The 15,000-nt window shown below is 43.5% G+C and overlaps 1 pseudogene; it reads left to right on the top strand.

The window, feature by feature from the left end:
• Positions 1-8,539: 8,539 nt before the first annotated feature.
• LOC117729149 overlaps positions 8,540-15,000 on the top strand; it is a 22,994-nt pseudogene continuing 16,533 nt past the window's right edge.

The raw sequence follows: 15,000 nt of genomic DNA on the forward strand, positions 1-15,000 counted from the left end.
TTATCAGCACTAAGGTCTAACAAGACCAGGACAGAGATGAGACCTTTATCAGCACTAAGGTCTAACAAGACCAGTACAGAGATGAGTCCTTTATGAGCACTAAGGTCTAACAAGACCAGGACAGAGATGAGTCCTTTATTAGCACTAAAGGTCTAACAAGACCAGGACAGAGATGAGACCTTTATCAGCACTAAGGTCTAACAAGACCAGTACAGAGATGAGTCCTTTATTAGCACTAAGGTCTAACCAGACCAGTACAGAGATGAGTCCTCTATCACACTAAGGTCTAACAAGACCAGTCCAGAGATGAGTCCTTTATCAGCACTAAGGTCTAACAAGACCAGTACAGAGATGAGTCCTTTATCAGCACTAAGGTCTAACAAGACCAGTACAGAGATGAGTCCTTTATCAGCACTAAGGTCTAACAAGACCAGTCCAGAGATGAGTCCTTTATCAGCACTAAGGTCTAACAAGACCAGTACAGAGATGAGTCCGTTTTCAGCACTAAGGTCTAACAAGACCAGGACAGAAATGAGTCCTTTATCAGCACTAAAGGTCTAACAAGACCAGGACAGAGATGAGACCTTTATCAGCACTAAGGTCTAACAAGACCAGTACAGAGATGAGTCCTTTATGAGCACTAAGGTCTAACAAGACCAGTCCAGAGATGAGTCCTTTATCAAGCACTAAAGGTCTAACAAGACCAGGACAGAGATGAGTCCTTTATCAGCACTAAGGTCTAACAAGACCAGTGCAGAGATGAGTCCTTTATCAGCACTAAGGTCTAACAAGACCAGGACAGTGATGAGACCTTTATCAGCACTAAGGTCTACAAGACCAGTACAGAGATGAGTCCTTATGAGCACTAAGGTATAACAAGACCAGTCCAGAGATGAGTCCTTTATGAGCACTAAGGTCTAACAAGACCAGTACAGAGATGAGTCCTTTGATCAGCACTAAGGTCTAACAAGACCAGAGACAGAATGAGTCCCTTTATCAGCACTAAAGGTCTAACAAGACCAGGACAGAGATGAGACTTTTATCAGCACTAAGGCCTAACAAGACCAGTCCAGAGATGAGTCCTTTATCAGCACTAAGGTCTAACAAGACCAGTCCAGAGATGAGTCCTTTATCAGCACTAAGGTATAACAAGACCAGTCCAGAGATGAGTCCTTTATCAGCACTAAGGTCTAACAAGACCAGTCCAGAGATGAGTCCTTTATCAGCACTAAGGTCTAACAAGACCAGTCCAGAGATGAGTCCTTTATCAGCACTAAGGTCTACAAGACCAGTCCAGAGATGAGTCCTTTATCAGCACTAAGGTCTAACAAGACCAGTGCAGAGATGAGTCCTTTATCAGCACTAAGGTCTAACAAGACCAGGACAGAGATGAGACCTTTATCAGCACTAAGGTCTAACAAGACCAGTACAGAGATGAGTCCTTTATGAGCACTAAGGTCTAACAAGACCGGACAGAGATGAGTCCTTTATTAGCACTAAAGGTCTAACAAGACCAGGACAGAGATGAGACCCTTTATCAGCACTAAGGTCTAACAAGACCAGTACAGAGATGAGTCCTTTATGAGCACTAAGGTCTAACAAGACCAGTAACAGAGATGAGTCCTCTATCAGCACTAAGGTCTAACAAGACCAGTACAGAGATGAGTCCGTTATCGCACTAAGGTCTAACAAGACCAGTCCAGAGATGAGTCCTTTATCATCCACTAAGGTCTAACAAGACCAGTCCAGAGATGATCCTTTATCAGCACTAAGGTCTAACAAGACAGTCCAGAGATGAGTCCTTTATCAGCACTAAGGTCTAACCAAGACCAGTCCAGAGATGAGTCCTTTATCAGCACTAAGGTCTAACAAGACCATTCCAGAGATGAGTCCTTTATCTGATGCATTAGGATGTCATTTGTAATCTTCACCAGTGCTGTCTCTGTGCTGTTTTCTAAATCCTGACTGAAACTCCTCAAATAAACTATTCTGATGTAGAAAGTCACACAACTGATGTGCGACTACTTTCTCAAGGATCTTAGAGAGGAAGGGAAGGTTAACAACTACAGACCTGAAGTCAATAACTACAGACCTGAAGTCAATAACTACAGATCTGAAGTCAACAACTACAGACCTGAAGTCAACAACTACAGACCTGAAGTCAATAACTTCAGACCTGAAGTCAACAACTACAGACCTGTCTCTCTCCTCCCCTTCCTTTCCAAAACTCTAGAGCGAGCTATCTTTAACCAAGTCTCCTCCTTTCTCCACAGTAACAACCTTCTAGACCCTCACCAGTCTGGATTCAAGACAGGCCACTCAACAGAGACAGCCCTCCTTGCTTGTCTCTGAGCAGCTTCACACTGCTAGAGCAGCCTCTCTCTCCTCTGTCCCTTATTACATTACATTACATGTCATGTCATGTAGCTGACGCTTTTATCCAAAGCGACTTAACAATAAGTGCATTAAACCATGAGTCCAAACTCAGAACAACAAAAATCAAGCAAGTACAATTTCTTCAAAAAGTTAAACTACAAAGTGCTATCAGTAAGAGACATTTAAGTGCTACTAAAGTGCTACTACGGCTCTACCTTCCCTATTCAAGGTGTCGTCAGGTGTCGTCCTATTCAGAAGCCGAGAGACGTGAACGAGGTGGGTGTGAGGTTAGACCATGTCCTGGGTGTGAGGTTAGACCATGTCCTGGGGTGTGAGGTTAGACCATGTCCTAGAGGTGGAGGTTAGACCATGTCCTGGGTGTGAGGTTAGACCATGTCCTGGATGTGAGGTTAGGACCATGTCCTGGGTGTGAGGTTAGACCATGTCCTGGATGTAGACCGGACCCGATCTGTTCGCAGCACGGTACTCAAGTTACAATGTTTTGAGTTGTAGAGGTCGAATGGCATTAGCAGGTAGACCTGAAGGAGGGAGTTACAGTAGTCTAGCCGTGAGATGACCAGAGCCTGGACCGCCTTCTGAGTGAGAAGAGGTCGTATTCTCCTGATGTTGTACAGCATGTACCTACATGAGCGTGTTTTTGCGGTAATGTTGGCAGTCAGGGAGAGTAGGGGCCAACACTGAGTTGTTGAAGGTCGTGGGTGGGAGAGCGTTTGCCTGGAAGGATGAGAAGTTCAGTCTTGTCCGGGTTAATTGTCAGATGATGTGCGGATATCCACTGAGAGATGTCAGTCCAGACATCCACTGACAGATGTCAGTCAGACATCCACTGAGAGATGTCAGTCAGACATCCACTGAGAGATGTCAGTCAGACATCCACTGAGAGATGTCAGTCAGACATCCACTGAGAGATGTCGGTCAGACATCCACTGAGAGATGTCGGTCAGACATCCACTGAGAGATGTCAATCAACATCCACTGAGAGATGTCAGTCAGACAGTGTGCCACCACCCGACCAGAGGGTCTGGGTGTGTGGCTGAAGGAGAGGAGAGAGGCAGCAGGGGGTTGATGTGTTGTCTGGTGTGATCCAAGTCTCTGTGAGAGCCAGGAGTCCGCGAATGCTTGATAGCGAAGCACAGAGATGAAGTCCGCCTTGCGGTTAGCTGACTGGCAGTTCCAGAGGTCCCCTGTGACGAGGTGCTGGGTCTGTGTGGAGGGGTGGGATATATAAGAGAGGAGGGATTTTGATGCATGTGTGAACGAGTCTATAGTATCTACAAGTAGATGTGCACACAGGTATGGAAAGAAAACACATTTTCACAGGGAAATGTTTATACTCAGCCGCCCTCAGCCACCACCGAAGACTCCCACGAAAGACTCCTAGGTCTTTATCTCCGAGTCTTGACTCCCACGAAAGACTCCTAGGTCGTCATCCTCTGAGTTCTTCATACGAGGAGTCTTCCCTGACGCTACAAGCCCCAACCTGGTTCAGTTGGCGATAATTAGCTACAGCAGTGTCGGCCCACTCTCAGGTCGTTGAAGGAATTGCCCACTTATCGATACTGGTAAGAGTCGGCACTCAGGCAGGAGATCCTTGCCACCAGTGACGTTTCAGTTTTGCTAGAATGTGAAATTCTTGCCAAACTGATTAAGGACAAAGGTCCTGTTTTACCTCAAGGTAGAAAGTATAAAATAGTTTAGTCCCTAGTAGATTTGGATTACAGAACAAATACTTAAAATCCTAGCTGGTTGTGTTGCCTTTTTCAGTCACTTGGTGTAAAAGCAAGAAATCCCAGCTAAAATGTTCAAATTAGAAAGACAGTACAGACTAGCATTCTAGTATAACTAAATACAGCAGATACAGTAGTAATATAGCAGAGAAAACCTATTTAAAGAATATACTCAGCAAGATACAGGAAATCCCAGAAGTCAGTGGACTCACAGCTCAGATGCACACTGATGCACCTTATCCTTCTAGACCTTTCTGCTGCCTGTGACACAGTGAACACAGATCCTTATTTCCTCCTCCAGGACCTGGGTATAACCTGGAGAGGATCTGTGTCAGAGCCTTGTCCTCTCACTACTGGGGTCCCTCAGGGCTCAGTCCTTGGACCCTTCTCTCTGTACACCAATTCTCTCGCATGGCGTCTTCTACCATAGCTACGCTGATGACACCCAATTCATCCTCTCATTTCCCCAATCTGAAACACAGGTAGCAGCATGATTCTCTGCCTGTCTGACTGACATCTCTCAGTGGATGTCTGACCGACATCTCTCAGTGGATGTCTGTCTGACATCTCTCAGTGGATGTCTGTCTGACATCTCTCAGTGGATGTCTGTCTGACATCTCTCAGTGGATGTCTGACTGACATCTCTCAGTGGATGTCTGATTGACATCTCTCAGTGGATGTCTGACCGACATCTCTCAGTGGATGTCTGATTGACATCTCTCAGTGGATGTCTGACTGACATCTCTCAGTGGATGTCTGACCGACATCTCTCAGTGGATGTCTGACCGACATCTCTCAGTGGATGTCTGACCGACATCTCTCAGTGGATGTCTGACTGACATCTCTCAGTGGATGTCTGACCGACATCTCTCAGTGGATGTCTGACCGACATCTCTCAGTGGATATCTGACCGACATCTCTCAGTGGATGTCTGATTGACATCTCTCAGTGGATGTCTGACTGACATCTCTCAGTGGATGTCCGCACACCACCTAAAAATTAACCCGGACAAGACTGAACTTCTCCTCCTTCCAGGAAAAGGCTCTCCCACCCACGACCTGACTATCACCTTCAACAACTCAGTGCTGGTTCCGACTCCGACTGCCAGGAACCTTGTGTGATACTTGACAGTCGACTCTCCCTAACTGCCAACATCACCGCAACAACACGCTCCTGTAGGTACATGCTGTACAACATCAGGAGAATACGACCTCTTCTCACTCAGAAGGCGGCACAGGTTCTGGTCCAGGCTCTGGTCATCTCACGGCTAGACTACTGTAACTCCCTCCTTCAGGTCTACCTGCTAATGCCATTCGACCGCTACAACTCATCCAGAATGCAGCTGCTCGACTGGTCTTCAACCTCCTAAATTTACCCACAATCCTCCGCTCCTCCACGACCTTCACTGGTTACCGGTGGCCGCAGCATCCGCTTCAAAACATTGGTACTTGAGTACCGTGCTGCGAACAGATCGGGTCCATTCTACATCTAAGACATGGTCAAATCGTACACCCCACCTCGCTCACTTCGCTCGGCTTCTGCCAATCAGCTTGTTGCTCCTTCACTTCGAGCTAAACACTCAACAAAATCACGACTGTTTGCTGTGCTGGCTCCTCATTGGTGGAACGAGCTCCCCATTGATATCAGGACAGCAGAAAGTCTCTACATCTTCTGTCGCAAACTAAAAACACATCTTTTTCGACTATACCTTGAATAGGGAAGGTAGAGCCGTAGTAGCACTTTGGTAGCACTTAAATGTCTCTTACTGATAGCACTTTGTAGTTTAACACTTTAGTAGCACTTAAATGTCTCTTACTGATAGCACTTTGAAGTTTAACTTTATTGAAGAAATTGTACTTTCTCGATTCTTGTTGTACGGAGTTTGAACTCATGGTTTAATGCACTTATTGTAAGTCGCTTTGGATAAAAGCATCAGCTAAATGACATGTAATGTAATGTAATGTAATGTAGAGATCGATCTGTAGTTAGCCAACACCTCTGGATTAAGAGTGGTCTTCTTCAGGAGAGGTTTAATTACAGCTACTTTGAAGGAATGTGGTACATGGCCTGTTAGAAAAGACACATTAACAATATCCAACAGAGAGGTGCCAATTAAAGGCAACACGTCTTTAAGCAGCCTCATTGGGATGGGGTCTAAGAGACAGGTAGACGGTTTAGAAGTAGAAACCCTTGAAGACAATTAGTCAATCCATCCAAATATACACCGGGGAATACAGCCGTTTCCAAGGCAACGCCACTTGAGGACAGATCGGCACTAGTTGAGGGCAAGAGATCATCAATATTGACTCTAATAATTAGAAGCTTTTCATTAAAGAAGTACTGAGGTCTATAGGAATACACGGCTCCACAGAGCTACTACTACTACTACCACTAATACTGAGGTCTATAGGAATACACGGCTCGACAGAGGTACTACTACTGCTATCACTACTACCGAGGTCTATAGGAATACACGGCTCCATAGAGGTACTATTACTACTACTACTGAGGTCTATAGGAATACACAGCTCCACAGAGCTACTACTACTACTACTACCACTACTACTGAGGTCTATAGGAATACACAGCTCCACAGAGCTGCTACTACTACTACTACTACTACTACTGAGGTCTATAGGAATACATGGCTCGACAGAGCTACTACTACTACTACTACTGCTACTACTACTGAGGTTTACAGGAATACACGGCTCCACAGAGCTACTCCTACTACTACTAGTACTACTACTGAGGTCTATAGGAATACACGGCTCGACAGAGCTACTACTACTACTACTACTGCTACTACTACTGAGGTTAACAGGAATACACGGCTCCACAGAGCTACTCCTACTCCTACTAGTACTACTACTGAGGTCTATAGGAATACACAGCTCCACAGAGCTGCTACTACTACTACTACTGAGGTCTATAGGAATACATGGCTCGACAGAGCTACTACTACTACTGAGGTCTATAGGAATACACGGCTCCACAGAGCTGTGACTCTGTCAGAAGTTTGGACCTGCACACTTCAGATACCTGGTGTTTATTATTTTACAGCTGGGCCTCCTGAGAGAACCCTGTTAGTCAGAAGAACACTACAGACACCAACAGGAAGTCGATCATGTAAGGAGCAGTGAGAAACTTCATAAGAGAATGGAGAGATGAAGAGGACAAACACAAGACCTCTGGACATGGTTCAGTTAAACCTGAGACTGGTCCTTCAGGTCCATCTGGTCCATCTGGTCCATCTGGATGAGCGTCAACAAATCTGATAAGTCGATAAAGTGTCATTAAAGTGAAAAGTACATTTCTTAAACAGGTCATTAAAGTCCTAAATTTATGTTAAATTTAAAATACACCGGAGGGGGAACCAGAGGAAAACAGGAGGGGGAACCATAGGAGAACCAGAGGGAGAACCGGGGTGAACCAAAGGTGCCCAGAGAGGAAACCAGTGGGGAACCAGAAGGGAACCGGAAGGGGGAACCGAAATAGAAAAATAACCTTAAAGAAAGTAAAGAGTCTTAAATCATCTCAAGGTCTACAGGAAGCAGACTCAGAGGATTCAGATCTGGACAGCTCAAATTGGTTTGTAGACCCTGAGCAGCGTCTGAAGGCCATGGGACATGTGGTTCTTCTATGTATGTCAGGTTCTCTCGACTGGTTTCTGATCTGAACTTTGGCCAAAAATTTATTTAAAGGAGGTTGAAGTTCTCTTCGTCGGTGATCCAGTTCACTTCAGCTGCGTTGAGGCGTCATTCAGTGCTGAACGAGTCCAGGTGGTCTGAGGCTTCTGATTCAGGACTGAAATGGGCTTTTGGTGCTCCCTGGTGTTGAGTTAGTGCCTCCTGGACTCTGGCGAAGTCTGAACTGCAGATCTTGAGACACCCAGAGACCCAAAATCAGTTTTGAATGTGAGTCCAGTCTGCAGAGTGTTTGAGGAGTGTTGACACATCACTGTGTTTATCGGACTGTTTGCTCAACCGATATCACACTGCTCCTTCAGCTGGACCCAAGCTCCGCCCCTTTACACCTGACCACCATTATACCTGACACACACACACACACACCTCATTGTGGCAACAACAGCAGCTCTGTCAAAGTCAGACTTTAGATACAGTTTAGATAGACTTTCGGCAGACTTTAGATGGACTTTAAATAGACTTTTGGCAGACTTCGGCAGACTTTCGGCAGACTTTCAGCAGACTTTAGATAGACTTTAGAAAGACTTCCGGCAGACTTTAGATACAGTTTAGATAGACTTTCGGCAGACTTTAGATGGACTTTAAATAGACTTTCGGCAGACTTTAGATACACTTTCGGCAGACTTCGTCAGACTTTCGGCAGACTTTAGATACACTTTCGGCAGACTTTAGATACACTTTCGGCCGTCCCTCAGTAGACACACGCTCAGGATGGCGAATGCAGCAGCAGAGCTGGCTCGGAGGAAGGCACGAGTAGAGGAAGGCACTGGCAGCCGGGACAACGCCTTCCATTTCAATCAGCAGAACTTTGAGCAGCTCAGAAAGAGTGTCTGCAGTCCGGCTCACTGTTCTGTGACCCGACTTTCCCCGCAGATTGGAACTCTCTGGGATACAACCAGCTGGGACGCTACTCGTCAAAAACCATCGGCACAGAGTGGAAACGACCCACAGTGAGTGTATGTGATCACGTTCTAGAAGGATGGTGATTGTTTTTTCATTTGATATCATTCTATAAAATGTCATGGTGACGTCTACAAATGTTTTGTCAGACATTCAGTATATTGAGATATAAAACAGAGAAAATGGTTTGTATGCTTCTTAATCAACTTTTTCTGTCGACACCATTGATGTGTTGAGACCTGGTGAACTTAACAGCAGCAGTGAGTTAGTTGTGCAGAAGTTTAGATATTTTTGTTTGTTTGTTTTCTCAAAATGGTGTTGATGCTTATCTGACGATCAATTGATCGGAGTTTAAAAAACAATATATTTCATAACACAAACGGCCACAACGTACTTTGTATCTATTAATTGTGGAAAATATGCTTACTGCCTCCAGTGCTTTCCTTTCTTTCACAATAAAAGCAATAGACATACGCTGTATTACTGATCACCATGGGAACTTAAATTCACAAATTTTGATAAGAAGCAACTCTACACAAAAGCTTACAATATGTTTTTATTTATTATGTAAAGTCCACCAAACAACGCTGATCTGCAGACTTTCTCTCTAAACGGAGTTCAGCATTTGTCTTCCTTTATGAGAGTTCATAAAGAGCTTAAAGAGCATGAAGAGCATGAAGAGCATGAAGGGCAAAAAGAGCATAAAGAGCTTAAAGAGCATAAAGAGCATGAAGAGCATAAAGAGCATAAAGAGCATGAAGAGCACAAAGAGCATAAAGAGCTTAAAGAGCATAAAGAGCATGAAGAGCATAAAGAGCATAAAGAGCATAAAGAGCTTAAAGAGCATAAAGAGCATGAAGAGCATAAAGAGCTTAAAGAGCATAAAGAGCATGAAGAGCATAAAGAGCTTAAAGAGCACAAAGAGCATAAAGAGCATAAAGAGCATGAAGAGCACAAAGAGCATAAAGAGCTTAAAGAGCATAAAGAGCATGAAGAGCATAAAGAGCATAAAGAGTATGAAGAGCACAAAGAGCATAAAGAGCTTAAAGAGCATAAAGAGCATGAAGAGCATAAAGAGCATAAAGAGCATAAAGAGCATGAAGAGCATAAAGAGCATAAAGAGCATAAAGAGCATGAAGAGCATAAAGAGCTTAAAGAGCATAAAGAGCATGAAGAGCATAAAGAGCATGAAGAGCATGAAGAGCATAAAGAGCTTAAAGAGCATAAAGAGCATGAAGAGCATGAAGAGCACAAAGAGCATGAATAGCATAAAGAGCATGAAGAGCACAAAGAGCATAAAGAGCACAAGAACACATAGAGCATAACGATCTTAAAAAGAATTAAGAGCCTAAAGAGCATAACGATCTTAAAAAGAATTAAGAGCCTAAAGAGCTTAAAGAGCATAAAGAGCATGAAGAGCATAAAGAGCTTAAAGAGCACAAAGAGCATAAAGAGCATAAAGAGCATGAAGAGCACAAAGAGCATAAAGAGCTTAAAGAGCATAAAGAGCATGAAGAGCATAAAGAGCATAAAGAGTATGAAGAGCACAAAGAGCATAAAGAGCTTAAAGAGCATAAAGAGCATGAAGAGCATAAAGAGCTTAAAGAGCATAAAGAGCATGAAGAGCATAAAGAGCATAAGAGCATAAAGAGCATGAAGAGCATAAAGAGCTTAAAGAGCATAAAGAGCATGAAGAGCATAAAGAGCATAAAGAGCATAAAGAGCATGAAGAGCATAAAGAGCTTAAAGAGCATAAAGAGCATGAAGAGCATGAAGAGCACAAGAGCATGAAGAGCACAAAGAGCATGAATAGCATAAAGAGCATGAAGAGCACAAAGAGCATAAGAGCACAAGAACACAAAGAGCATAACGATCTTAAAAAGAATTAAGAGCCTAAAGAGCATAACGATCTTAAAAAGAATTAAGAGCCTAAAGAGCTTAAAGAGCATAAAGAGCTTAACAAGCATAAATAACTTAAAGTGCATTAAGAGCATAAAGAGCCATACAGAGCATAAAGAGCCATACAGAGCATAAAGAGCATTAAGAGCATGAAGATGATGAAGAGCATAAAGAGAATAAAGAGCTTAACGAGCATAACAAGCATACAGAGCATAAAGAGCATAAGCAGCTTGAAGAGCATAAAGAGCATTAAGACCATGAAGAGCATAAAGAGCTTAAAGAGCATAACAAACTTAAAGAGCATTAAGAGCATAAAGAGCCATAAAGAGCCACAAAGAGCTATAAAGAGCATTAAGAGCATAAAGAGCTTAACGAGCATGAAGAGCATGAAGAGCATAAAGAGCTTAACGAGCATGAAGAGCACAAAGAGCATAAAGAGCATGAAGAGCACAAAGAGCATAAAGAGCACAAAGAACACAAAGAGCATAACGAGAATAAAGAGCATAAAGAGCATTAAGAGCATAAAGAGCATAACGATCTTAAAAAGAATTAAGAGCCTAAAGAGCTTAAAGAGCATTAAGAGCATAAAGAGCCATACAGAGCATAAGAGCATTAAGAGCATGAAGATGATGAAGAGCATAAAGAGCTTAACGAGCATAACAAGCATACAGAGCATAAAGAGCATAAACAGCTTAAAGAGCATAAAGAGCATTAAGAGCATAAAGAGCCATAAAGAGCCACAAAGAGCCATAAAGAGCATTACGAGCATGAAGAGCATGAAGAGCATAAAGAGCTTAACGAGCATGAAGAGCATGAAGAGCATAAAGAGCATAAAGGAGCATTAAGAGCATGAAGAGCATAAAGAGTCTTAAAGAGCTTAAAGAGCATAAACAGCTTAAGAGCATAAAGAGCATTAAGAGCATAAAGAGCCATAAAGAGCCACAAAGAGCCATAAAGAGCATTAAGAGCATGAAGAGCACGAAGAGCTTAAAGAGCATAACGAGCATAAAGAGCATAAAGAGCACGAAGAGCTTAAAGAGCTTAAAGAGCATAACGAGCATGAAGAGCATAAAGAGCATATAGAGCATAAAGAGCATAAAGAGCATAAAGAGCACGAAGAGCTTAAAGAGCTTAAAGAGCATAACGAGCATGAAGAGCATAAAGAGCATATAGAGCATAAAGAGCATAACGACCATGAAGAGCATATAGAGCATAAAGAGCATAACGAGCATGAAGAGCATATAGAGCATAAAGAGCATAACGAGCATGAAGAGTATAACGAGCTTAAAGAGCACGAAGAGCTTAAAGAGCTTAAAGAGCATAAAGAGCATGAAGAGTATAACGAGCTTAAAGAGCACGAAGAGCTTAAAGAGCTTAAAGAGCATAACGAGCATAAAGAGCATAAAGAGCATGAAGAGCATAACGAGCTTAAAGAGCACAAAGAGCTTAAAGAGCTTAAAGAGCATAACGAGCATGAAGAGCATAAAGAGCATATAGAGCATAAAGAGCATAACGAGCATGAAGAGCATAAAGAGCTTAAAGAGCATAAAGAGCATAAAGAGCATGAGGATGGTGATGATGATAATGATGATGATGATAAGGAGGAGGATAATGCAGATGGTGATGATCATTAATCACCTGCTGTCCCGTCCAATTAGGAGCTGAGTTCTGATCCTCAGTTCATCGTTGATGGAGCAAAGAGAACCGACATCTGTCAGGGAGTGCTCGGTGAGAAACACACACACACACACACACACTGTAACCTCTGACACATGTAGTCATGTGCCCCACTGTGTGTTGTCAGGTGACTGCTGGCTGCTGGCTGCCATCGCCTCTCTGACTCTGGACCCTCAGATTCTGAGCAGAGTGGTACCTCCTGGACAGAACTTCGGCTCGCAGTACGCTGGCATCTTCCACTTCCAGGTCACATGATCTATTTTAAACACATGAAAACTGAAAACATCAGAGAATTAAAGAAATAAAGGAACAATAATACTTCTTACTAGAATTGTTTCACATTTCATGGCATTCTACCTGCAGCTGTGGCAGTACGGGCAGTGGGTGGACGTGGTTGTGGACGACCGGCTGCCCTCCAGAGATGGGAAGCTGCTGTTCGTCCACTCAGAGGAGGGAGGAGAGTTTCTGGAGCGCCCTGCTGGAGAAAGCCTACGCTAAGTAAGACACACATTCATGAAGTAAAACCATCTCAACAACTATTATGGGATGGATGGTGATGAAATTAAATGAATTATCATAACTTTATTGATCCTCTTTCATCTGGTCAGGTCAACATGTCCAACACTTTATGAACAGTATTGTCCATATTTCATCTTTGCACTACTTTTAGTTTGTATATTAACAATTCACTTGCATGCAGTTCCACTTCTTGTCTCCACCATCTGATGATGACACAGTTAATAATGTTATAAAGCATAGCATAGCATAGCATAGCAGAGAATGGACCCGTCCGATTCGCTGGAGGAGGGCTGGTTCCTATAAATGTCCCTCCACTCTCAGATAAACATGCGTCTATGACGTCCATCTTGTTTCTGGTTTATTAAAATAAAGCAACGTAGGCCTAACATTTCTTTTCATATCTGGTGCAGCAGCCTCAGCTCAAATCCTCTGCTCCTGTCTAACACTTCCCCTCCTGTGTACAGTCAGCCTTCAGTGAAAGGAGTACGTGATTAGCATCAGGGCGGAGGAGGTTTACTCCGTAAACACCAGACCGGCCTGGAAAGCAAACAGAGCCGCAGATAGAGCCGCTGACTCGGCTCTTTATATTCAGCTCTGATTTATTCTGCCTCCCACAGTCTGGAGGCCGGATAAGGATTTCATTAAAGCATATCTTTAGTACTGAGCTTTTATCTTGAAGAATCTACTTTTTAGATGAAGTTTATTTGATTATTTGTAAATGGGACTTTTATTTTGATAGAAAGGTAGAAAATGAGCTGCAGCTCTTTGACTCTTCAGCTCCTTTGATCACCTGTAAACGCACCACCTGTAAAATGGTATAACCCAGACTACTGAAGGTAGAAAATGAGCTGAACCTGTAAACTGACTCTTCAGCTCCTTTGATCACCTGTAAACGGACCACCTGTAAACTGATCACCTGTAAACTGATCACCTGTAAACGGACCACCTGTAAACTGATCACCTGTAAACGGACCACCTGTAAATTGATCACCTGTAAACTGATCACCTGTAAACGGACCACCTGTAAACTGATCACCTGTAAACTGATCACCTGTAACGTGATCACCTGTAAACGGACCACCTGTAAACTGATCACCTGTAAACTGATCACCTGTAAACGGACCACCTGTAAACTGATCACCTGTAAACTGATCACCTGTAACGTGATCACCTGTAAACTGATCACCTGTAAACTGATCACCTGTAAACTTATCACCTGTAAACGGACCACCTGTAAACTGATCACCTGTAAACTGATCACCTGTAACGTGATCACCTGTAAACTGACCACCTGTAAACTGATCACCTGTAAACTGATCACCTGTAAACGGACCACCTGTAAACTGATCACCTGTAAACTGATCACCTGTAACGTGATCACCTGTAAACTGATCACCTGTAAACTGATCACCTGTAAACTGATCACCTGTAAACGGACCACCTGTAAACTGATCACCTGTAAACTGATCACCTGTAACGTGATCACCTGTAAACTGATCACCTGTAAACTGACCGCCTGCAAACTGACCGCCTGCAAACTGATCACCTGTAAACTGATCACCTGTAAACGGATCACGTGTAAACGGATCACCTGTAAACGGACCACCTGTAAACGGACAACCTGTAAACTGACCACCTGTAAAAGGACCACCTGTAAATGATCACCTGTAAATGATCACCTGTAAACAGACCACCTGTAAACTGATCACCTGTAAACTGATCACCTGTAAACGGATCACCTGTAAACGGATCACCTGTAAACTTCTCGTACCTCCTGCAGGGTGAACAGCTCGTACGAGGCTCTGAGCGGAGGTTCGAGTATCGAAGGTTTTGAGGACTTTACCGGAGGAATCTCAGAGAGCTACGACCTGAAGAAAGCGCCGCCCTTCCTGTTCAACATCGTGAGGAAGGCCCTGAAGCTCGGCTCGCTGCTCGGCTGCTCCATTGACGTCAGTCTTTAAATCAAAAGTTCCTTAAACACACCGTGGATTCATCGGCAGACTCTTTATTCTAACAGTTAGCTAACGCGTTAGCCAAGAGCACCATGTAGCTCAGCTAGCTAGCGAGCTGACGTATGAGATGTGTTTGAGTTTCGTGTGAAGAACTTCGAGATACTAAAGTATTAATATCATACTTCCATGTTTCTCAGATCTCCAGCTCGTACGAGACGGAGG

Source organism: Cyclopterus lumpus, chromosome 1 (assembly GCF_009769545.1).
Source record: "Cyclopterus lumpus isolate fCycLum1 chromosome 1, fCycLum1.pri, whole genome shotgun sequence".
In the NCBI taxonomy this organism is placed as follows: Eukaryota; Metazoa; Chordata; class Actinopteri; order Perciformes; family Cyclopteridae; genus Cyclopterus; species Cyclopterus lumpus.